This window comes from Physeter macrocephalus, chromosome 11, assembly GCF_002837175.3.
Source record: "Physeter macrocephalus isolate SW-GA chromosome 11, ASM283717v5, whole genome shotgun sequence".
In the NCBI taxonomy this organism is placed as follows: domain Eukaryota; kingdom Metazoa; phylum Chordata; class Mammalia; order Artiodactyla; family Physeteridae; genus Physeter; species Physeter macrocephalus.
This window is the reverse complement of record NC_041224.1, coordinates 71,799,438-71,810,542: the sequence shown is the minus strand read 5'-3', so window position 1 is coordinate 71,810,542 and position 11,105 is coordinate 71,799,438. Positions and strand designations below refer to the sequence as shown.

Sequence of the window (11,105 nt, the reverse complement as noted above, 5' to 3'; positions counted from 1 at the left end):
GGAAATGTTTTGTCTTCAGGATTTCTAAAGAAATCTTTGTCCAATTTTTAGCCGACCACAAATCTAATGAAACAGTCTTCAGTGAACACATACCACAAATAACTTCAACAACAAAAAGCAACAACAGACAATCAGGTAAGGCAGATGGTCTGATTTCCAGACTTGCCACATTATGATATTCATAATGTCCAATTTTCAACATAAAAGTACTGGGCATTCAAGGAAACAATGAAGTATGTCCCACACACAGAGAAAAAAAAATAAGAACAAGCAATAGAAACTCTCCCTGAAAAGCCAAGACATTCGACTCAAAGACAAATATTTTAAATCAGTTACTTTAAATGTGTTGAAAGAGCTAATGGAAAACATATTTAAGAACTAGATGAACCCCACAAGCACTGTCTCATGAAATAGGTGTATCAATAAAGAGACAGAAAGTTTTCAAACAAATCAAGTAGAAATTCTGGAGTTGAAAAGCACAATAGCAAGTGTTGAAAAACTCACAAAAAGGGGTCCATGACAAATTGAGTTGAAAAAATAAAACTAACTTGAAGATAAGTCAATTGAAATTATCCAGTTATAGGAAGAGAAAATTTATTTTTTAATGGACATAGCCTAAAAGTCCTATGAGGCTACCATCCAGTGTACCAACATAAGCATAATGAGAGTCACAAAAGAAGAAAGGAACAGAAAGTATATTTCAAGTAATAATGGACAAAACTGCCCAAAGTTGATGAAAAGTGATAAACTACCTATACAAGCAGTCTAATGAACTCCATGTAGGATAAATTCAAACAGATTCATACTGAGACACATCATTATGAAACTATTCAAATAGAAAGTCAAAGAGAGAACCTTGAAAGCAGCAATAGAGAAGGGACTCATCACATAGAAGTGATCTTCAATAAAATAACAAGTGATTTTTCATCATACAACATGGGGTCAGAAGGCAGTAGGATGATAGTTTCAAAGTTATGCAACAAAAAGACATTCAACTAGGAATTCTTGATCTGACAATAAAGCCTTACAAAAATGAAGGAGAAATTAAGATATTCTCAGACAACAAAAACTGAGAATGTTCTTTGACGGCAGCCTTTCCCTACAACAAATGTCAAAGGAAGTCAAGCTGAAATGAATGGACCATATACAATAACTTGAATCCACATCAAGAAATAAATAATATCAGTAAAGTTAACTTCACAAGCGAATATAAAAGCCAATATTAATGTGTTTTTTGTAACTCCTCTCTTTTCCTATCCTATGCTTGAATAACTGCATAAAACAAAAGTTATCAGTCTGTGGTGATGAGTACATAAGTATAGAGACATAATTTGTGACAATGACAACACACAGGAGAAATGGAGCAATATGGAAACAAAGATTTTATATACTATTGAAATTAAATTGGTATTAATTAGAACTAGTTTGTTATAAATTAAGAAGTTAATTGTTACCCCTAGGGCAACCACTAAGAAAATAACTTAAAATATATATAGTAAAAACAAAAGGGAAAAAAAGAATTTTAAATGGTGCACTCAACAATATCTACTTAACACAAAAAAAGCAATAGTGAAGACCAAAAAACATGTAAGACACAGAAAAAAATGAACAGCAAAATGGCAGTAGTCCTCCTTTATCAGTAATTACATTAAACAGAAATGGTATAAAATGTATAATGAAAGACAGAGATTGGCAAAATGGACTTAAAAACATGATCCAACTCTGTTATCTGCCAGAGACACACTTTACATTCAAAGAGAAAAACTGGTTGAAAATTAAAGCATGAAATAAATATTTCATATAAGTTGTAACCAAAAGAGAGCTAGAGTGACTATACTAATATCAGACAAAATTTGTTTTCAAACAAAAATTGTTTCAGGGGTCAATTAAACATTGATGAAAAAGTCAATTGATTAAGAATATATGACAATCATAAACATTTACACAACCTAACAACAGAGTCCCAAAATATTTGAAGCAAAATTGCACAGAATTGAAGAGAGAAACAGGCATCTCTACAATATGTGGATACTTCAATGTCCTACTTTTAATAACCAATAGAAAAATTAGAAAGAAGATCATTCTGGAAATAGAGCACTTGAACAACACCATAAATCAACTACACCTAACGAACTTACGCAGAACACTCCACCTAAAAGCAGAAGATTACACATTTTTCTCAAGTGCATAAGGAACATTTTCAGAATAGACCAGAAATAACACCCAAAATAAGTTCAAATAAATTTTAAAACATTGAAATCATATAAAGTATGTTCACTGACCACAATGGAATTAAATTAGAAATCAGTAACAGAAGGAATTTTAGAAGACTCACACACGTGGAGATTAAGAAACACATTCCTAATGAAAAATGAATCAAATAAGATTCTCTCATTCTCAAGGTAAATTATTAAGTTATTTGAGATCAATAAAAATTATCATACAACATTCCAAAACTTATGAGATGCCAAAAGCAGTACTTGAGGGGAAAATTTTATTTTATTTTATTTTATTTTATTTTATTTTGTGGTATGCGGGCCTCCCTCTGTTGTGGCCTCTCCCGTTGCGGAGCACAGGCTCCGGACGCGCAGGCCCAGCGGCCATGGCTCTCGGGCCCAGCGGCTCCGCAGCATGTGGGATCCTCCCAGACTGGGGCGCGAACCCGGTTCCCCTGCATCGGCAGGCGGACGCGCAACCACTGCACCACCAGGGAAACCCCAGGGGAAAATTTTATAGCTGTTAAAACTTACATTAAAAAATGAAGAAAGAGTTCAAGTCAATAATATAGCCTTATACCTTAAGAAGGTAGAAGAAGAGAAACCCAAACATAAAGCAAGAAAAGGAAGAAAAAAAAAGATTAGCATAGAAAATAATAAAGATTAAAGATTGAAATAATCAATTGAATAAAAAATTAAAAATCAATGAAACCAAAAAGGGATTCTTTGAAAACTTCAACAAAATTCAGAAAGTTTTAGCTAAACTGACCAGAGGAAAAGAGAGAAGATTCAACTTACTAATGTCACAAATGGACAGAGGCACATTATTACTGATTTCAAAGAAATGAAAAGGGTTATAAACAATACTAGGAACAAGTGTATATCAACAAATTAAACAATCTAGATGTAATGGACTAATTCCAAAAAACATAAAAATTATCAAAAATAACTTAAGAATAAATTGAAAATCCTAATAGACCTTGCTATGGTATGAATTTTTGTGTCCCCCCAAAATTTATATTTTAAAATCGCAACTCCCAAAAGTTAACGTATTAGTAGGTAGGGCCTTTGGGAAGTGTTTGGACCATAATGGTGGAGACCTGGTGAATGAGATTCCTTTCTTATAAAAGAGACCTCCACTAAACTCTTTTATTCCTTTCACCATGTGAAGATACAAGAAGTCTTCAACTCAGAAGAGGATCCTTACCCGAGCATACCAGTGCCCTGATTTCAACCATGCTGGTATTCCAGCATCCAAAACTTGAAAAATAAATTTCAATTGTTTATACGCTACCTGGTCAGTGGTGTCTTGTTATGAAGGCCCAGATGGACCATGACAGATTAATAAAAAAGTGACTGAGTCAGAAATTAAAAAAAAAAAAAACAAAACTACTAGCAAAGAAAAGCCTAGGACCATATGCTTCGCTGGTGAATTCTATCAAATATTTAAGGAAGAATTAACATCAATACTTCTCAAACTCTTTCAAAATATAGAGGAGGAAGAAACACTTCCTAACTCATACTATGATGCCAACTTAACAGTGATACCAAAGCCAGACAAGGACATCACAAGGACCTCACAAACTAGTGAATGTAACAAAAAAAAGTAGACTCACAGATATAGAGAACAAAGTAGTGGTTACCATTGGGGAGAGGGAAGGGAGGGGATGAATTTGGTGTAGTGGATTAACAGGCACAAACTATAAGGTATAAAATAAGCTACAAGCTATATTGTACAACATGGGAAAAATAAGCAATATTCTATAATAATTACAAATGGAGTACAACCTTTAAAAATTGTGAATCACTATATTTATACCTGTAACTTATATAATATTTTACATCAACTTTACTTCAATTAAAAAAAAGAAGTGATGAGACAGGACATCATCTTGTTCCCAATCCTAGGAAAAAGTACTTCTTTTTTAAAACACCCTGGGTTGTACATTTTTAATACTTGCCATTTACAGCATTAATACCATATGTCAATTTAATTCTACACATTAAGACAGCAACCATGCACTACAAATCAACTTATATACTAACATGGATGAATAAACAATTATGTAATTTTAGGATCATATTTATTAGACCAAAATATGTTCTAGTGTTCCTGTCATTCATAATTATACTCAAATGTTTTTTAATGATAAGAGTTTCTACAGTTCATGTCAGTATCTGGTAGGGCTCTTTTCCTCCCTAATATTACAATTATTAATGTTCATGGCTATTTTATTAGTTGTTATTGAGTTCATTTGAATTATTTTGCTAGGTTCTGGAGAAGTGAAAACATATACTACAATACATAAATTAATAAATAAGTATAAAAATGACAAAAACAATTATTACTTCAAAGAATTTGTGACCATAACTTTGTCAAGAGAAAAACAGAGTTTACCCATTTCTAAAGTATTAAACACCAGGCCCTAGGTAACATAAAACCTGTGTAATCATACCAAGGAATATACAGACCATTTTCCTTATTGATGGATTTTTCAATTTGAACAACAAATAATGATTAATTATTTAATATATGAAATTTCACTATCTCTACACTTGATTAACCCAACCTGATATCTTTTGTGAAATTAATGTACTATGGAAAATTGAATTTTTTGTGTTTCAGAAAAATGAAGTACTTCAAGGTTCTTTATCATTTAAAATCTTCATGGCCTTAGAAAGATCTCAGAAAGTTTAATATATAATTTTTCACATCAAAAAATGAAAAACACCTAATTAACGTCAAATTCAACACTGAGAAAAGTAGCAATAATGACCCATAACAATTTTATGGATCTGACCAAAATGCTCTAACTATGATGATCTCAATCATGGGGTCAACATTCTGAAACCATAATTTGTTACAGAAACTCCCAAGCACAGCTTAATTTCACCAAAGGATATTTCACTGCAATAAGAAAATGTATGAAAAAACCAACAATTTTCCAAGATTCTCCATTTGTCAGTCCACCCAAAACACAGATAAAATAAAATTTAAAATTTGGAAATTAGGGTAGAGGTAATCACCAAAGAAAAGGACACATGATGAAGATATAATTGAGTAAGCCATTGAACAGATGAACACAGAGACTTCAGGGTGTGGCACAAAGCACATGACATATGAATTTTAAAGGACTCAGGTATAGTTACTCACCCCTATTCTCTGAAGTGGAGGCCCTCATTTCAGCCCTTCTACCTCAGAAAACCATAAATAAACAACAACAACAACAAAAAAGAAAGATATAGTCTCAAAAAATACTCAACACTAAAAATAACAAAGCACTAATACTGACTCCATGGTCAATATTTATTATAGACATGCATGGTTCCCTTCTTTTAGCCAACACTAATGAGGCTTTCAGTACCCATCACAGTTGCTTGACCCCTTCTTAATGCAACATTTCTTTTGTTTCCTCATTTATTACTCAAGAAGATTTCCTTTAAACAAGTTCTATCTACATCTCTGTTCAAAGTGAGCACAATGAATCAAGTCTTGGGTCACCTAGCATATATACAATAAACATTGCCTCATAAGATAGGATGCTAATAATGCCTTGTCCTGGGAGAAAGAAAAGGCATGCTTGCAGCAGTATTATATCGTCAATGAGGGGTTACCAAATAAAGCCAGGCTATGAGGGTCTTATTTGTCCTATTAGAGGGGCATTCATCTGGACCTCAGATTGACATCTGGAATGAGTCCCTCAGCATCCTCAGACAATTTTTCTCATCATCGATCCAGACAAGCACCCTCCCAACAAATAAGCATTTCCATAGGCAGGCTTATTTTCTTCAGGCTTAATTACTGCGTTATGAATAAAAAACAGCACATATACAGTAGACATTTTGTTTAGTAATTGAACAATGGAACCCTCATCTACACAGCACAGTAGGCACATAACCATGGATTTTTTCGAATAAAATTAAATAAAATCTATTGAGAAAATACAAAAAAAATTAAGTCAACTAAAATTTCAAGGAGTAGTGGGGTAATATTTGCAAATAAGTTTTGATTATTGTAGAAATGAGTAAAAAAATCTATGTTCTGAAATGCTAGTAATAAAAAGATAAATTAATATTTTGGAACATTTAAATTTCACTAAAAGATTATTTTCATACATAATAAAATCGTATAAAAAGGAAATCTATCAATGGTTCTTAAATATTAACCAAGTTACCTCAAAGAGAGATTTTTATTTAATAAAGGAAATAAACAATAATGAAGATTCCATTAACAAAGTAGGCATACCTATGGGGAAAAATCTATCATAAAAGCATGCTCCCTGAGTGCCTGAAAGAATGAGCTGACAGGACTTGAATTTCTCACATCACTGGCCAGAACACAGACCAAAACTTTCAATAGCACCTGAGTAGCTGCTCACCTTTCCTTCTTGAAGTATGATAACTTTCTAGCCTTTGACCTGCAGCAGAACATCACAAAGAATATAAATCAGATCAGAAAATACATGAAATTCATTTAAAATTCAAGTACAACAATTGGTTCTATGTAATTATTTATTGTACAGGCATCCCCGCATGTCTAGTCCTCGTCACACAAATCACGGTTCCTTGGTCCTTTATCACCTTTGTCATTTCATTTCTTCACTTATTTCCTCTCTGAATTCTTCACTCTGCAAATAGTCAGTAATCCCGTCTACAATACTATGCAAATTAGTGGCATAACAGTTTTCTTTTAAAGTGAGAAATTCTAAAGTTGTATTCCGCCAAATAAAGACTTTGTGAAAATGCTTTGTGATGGGTCAAATGAAAAGCATATGATAAAGGCATTGTTAGACCTATATTCTGGAAGTAAGATAAGAACTCTGAAAATCTATTACAAAAAACATATAGAAATGAATGGAGCAATGGCAAGAACAGAAAAATATCGATAGATGAGACAGTTCAAAAGATAAATGGAAATTATAAAAAAAGAACCAAATGAAAAAAGACATTAGAGAGAGGTAAGACATAAGTGGAATTAAGATGGAGTAACATTGGCTTGTCTTTTCTCCACACAGAATGCAATTAAGAATCCTAGGAGGAGTATATCTATAACCTAACAGAGGTCTCTGAAGAATAAAGGCCTGCAAGTAAACTGGGGAACTCAGAGTGTTAAGTAAAAGGAACTAGACCCTAGACGCTAAGTAATGTTTGATTCCATTTAAATGACATTTTGTAAAAGGCACAACTATAGAAACAGTGATTGCAAGAGATTGTGGAGTAGAAGGAGGAGAAACACAAGGGGATTTTAGGGGTAATGGAACCCCTCCACATCATGATTGTGGTGCTAGATATACTATTCTATACCTTTGTCAAAACCCACAGAACTGTACGCGACAAAGGGTGTATTTTACTGTACATAAAATAAAAAGTATATAAGAGGTACAAATATAAAATTGAAAAAAAGCTGGGACAGGGACTTCCCTGGTGGTCCAGTGGTAAAGAATCCACCTTCCAATGCAGGGGACACGGGTTCAATCCCTGGTCGGGGAACTAAGATCCCACATACAGTGGGGCAAATAAGCTCATGAGCCACAACGACTGAGCTCGCGCACCTCGACTAGAGAGCCCGCGTGCCACAAACTACAGAGCCCATGCTCTCTGGAGCCCGGGCACAACAACTACAGAGCCCACACTCTCTGGAGTCTGCACGCTACACCTAGAGAAGAGAAAACCAGCATGCCACAACTAGAGAGAAGCCCGCGTGCCGCAATGAAGATCCCATGCATTGCAACAAAAGATGCCGCGTTCCTCAGCAAAGATCCCACATGCCGTAACTAAGACCTGATGCAGTCAAATTAATTAATTAATTTAAAAATATTTTTTAAAAAAAGAAGAAAGGCTGGACTGAACACTGGGCCTAGTATTCATGTACCCACTCCACACTCTCATGTATTGAGCCTATACATTTGTTAGCAGGCACACACTCAAAGGAATACCATTTAATAAGGAACCAGATACTCAGATATCAAATGTTGAATACATGCAAAACTGGTAGCACTCAAAGCTACCCAAACTGTGAGCTAACGCTAAAATGAGTTAGCTAAAATCTTCCCTCGCTTTCTTAGAATAGAAATAGAGTACTGTTCAACAACAGTGATTTTTGTCTCTCATTTTCTTCAGATTTTTCACAATGTATGAATATATGATCCAGACACATTCATTCAAAAGGGCACCTTTTGCTGGCTGCCTGTGAGAAAGGATAGACCCTGAAGACACCCAAGAAATAACAGTCATTCATAACCCTGGAAACATACTGAACCACTTGATTTACATGTGAAAGTTGGAGATGACAATGAATAAGGGAGGCTACACCAGCTATTAAACCAATGAGAGAAAGTTTTTCATTTCAGTTCTTCATGAACATTATGAGTAAAATCAATATATTACTGTGGCAAAATTCTACCGATCCGAATGATCCTACTGTCCTTGATTAATATTTAATTCACTTATTCGAGATACCCTTTCTCCATCATAATTAATGTTGTAAGACAAGGAAACGCTTTGTATGCAAACCAACATTGATTACATAATATTTAAAACAAAAAACATAAAAGCAAAAATGCACAATAATAAAAAATATATATACCCATTGAATCAACCAGGTATGAGGCAATGGGCTTCAACTGTGTTTATCTTGTTTTTTCAATTTACTTAATTATTTCTACAATAAGATTTCCCACCAATATTCAACAGGATATTCACTGTGCACAGAGTTGTACACCTTCAAATGAAACAAGTATGATCTTAAAGTCCTGGTCAGACAATTCGTCAAAATGTTAAACATAGAGTTACCATATTCTCATCCCTAAAAGAACTAAATCTCTACACAGGTATTTATAGCAAGATTATTCAAAATAGTCAAAGAGTAGAAATAACCCAAATAGCCACTAACTGATGAATGAATAAGCAAAATGTGACATATCTATAAATGGAACATTACTCATCCATAAAAAGAAATGGAGTTCCGATACATGTCATAAGGTGGCTGAACCTTGAAAATATTATGCTAAGTGAATTGTGGGTAAAAAGACTTGTTCTATTGGAAATGGTTCAAATGCAGATACAGATAAGACTCATTGGTATCATAGTATTCATGCACTTATTCCACACTTTCATATTTCCTGAGCATGTATGTACACCTGAAGCCATACAATTCTTCTTCTTTTACATATTCTTTTATACTATCATTTTGACCTAAATTCAGACTTAAAGTCTTATAGCTGTAAATCAACTATACTTAAATAAATGTTTTAAAAATAATATTTTAAAAAGTATCCTGTTTCTTTTCAAATTTTCTCCAATAAGTTCTAACATCCTTTGATGTTCCTGGTTGAAACAATTATTGAATATTATGATTATTGCCAAATGTTGAGTTCTTATATCCTGTCATTCTTATAATGTTCCTTGCAGCTTTCTGTAGTAAAGAACTTTACTTTCTACCCTATTAATTCATTCATTCATTCATATATTAGTTTAATATTATAAACATCTTAACATCATTAATCAGTTTTATCATCCTTAAAGAGATTTACCAGGTCCAAACATCCCCAAATTGTACCAGTCAAAACCAGAGGCTGAACAGCTCAGTGTCCAGCAGTCCTCTTTGACAGATGCAGCCTTACCCATATATGACTGGTTTTTCCTTCTGTACTTATCTTCCTCCTTCAGTATTCTCAACGTTACAGAGCCCCAACTGTGCGTATCTTATGTAGGTCCATTTCCCCTCAAGATACCAGAAGATAAAAAGGCAAAGTTAGAATAACATAGCACATACCTTGCTATAAACCACCCACATTTTTAAACATACCTTAGCCACTGCTATGGCACAGTCAGGCAAAACTTATGTCACAATTCACTCTACTTATCATTCTGGCCAACATTTTAGCTACTAGCTGAGAATTACTAATAAACCACACTTGTAAGACACAGTGTTGTCTTTAGAAAAGTGTTAGAATGAATACAGATAACTGGAGAAATGTGAATTGATTATGGAACACATATTCATATGAGGTAGGTAGTTTATAATCCAGACTATATGGTCATAAAGTACAATTTGAAAAATATTCCAGTAGGAGATTATGGCATTTAAATCTATATTGGTTGGGGATTATTTCTTCACTCCAAGATCCTCATTGGTCCTTTCCCTGCTATCTACAGTATTTATCTTGGTATTGCCTATCACCAAGTCTGATCCAAAGTTGATTTCTTCCATTTACTGATACTCCTCTTACTGGCTATTTCTCTTTGGACTTTGATCTGTGCCCCATTCTCTATCTATGAAATGGTTTCTGCCGAAGAACACTGTCCCATCACCTAAGCACTGGTGCCCCATATTTTTAGAGGTCATTCTGTGTAGATTTATACCAAGGAATTTTCCACAAACCAATGTCTTATTCATCTTTTTCTCCTATTCCGGCAATATCTCAACACATACACTTTTTAGCCTAAAGAACTAAACTTGAGAATTCTCATGGCTCTGACCTTAACAACACAGAGAAAACAAATATGACCTCAGAAATGTGCATCTTTTCCCCAAACATGGGGAGATTTAGCAAAATATAAGTATTTTTAATTGTCATCTACCAAAGGCTGTGACACTGAGTGTGTGGGTTTTTTTAAGTTGTGAATAAGAGAATGAATTGCACAATCAAATTTAGTTTCAAACTCAGTCTCTATCTTCTTATCTTATAAAAAGGAATGAATATCCTAATCTGTTATTATGGTTATTATTAGCATTAAATGAGATAATCCATGAAAAAGTATTTATCTCAACATGTGGTAGTACACATACTAAGAATTCAATAATTGCTATATATAATTGAAATATATATATTTGAAACTACATCACACACACACACACACACACACACACACACACACACACACACA

At 33.8% G+C, this 11,105-nt stretch overlaps 1 non-coding gene across 1 annotated transcript; it reads right to left on the bottom strand.

Annotated features, from left to right (window-relative positions):
• Positions 1-5,886: 5,886 nt before the first annotated feature.
• On the bottom strand, positions 5,887-5,953 carry LOC112066314 (small nucleolar RNA SNORD109A). Its single transcript, XR_002892555.1, has one exon. It is a non-coding gene; the product is annotated as a small nucleolar RNA SNORD109A (small nucleolar RNA).
• Positions 5,954-11,105: the final 5,152 nt, after the last annotated feature.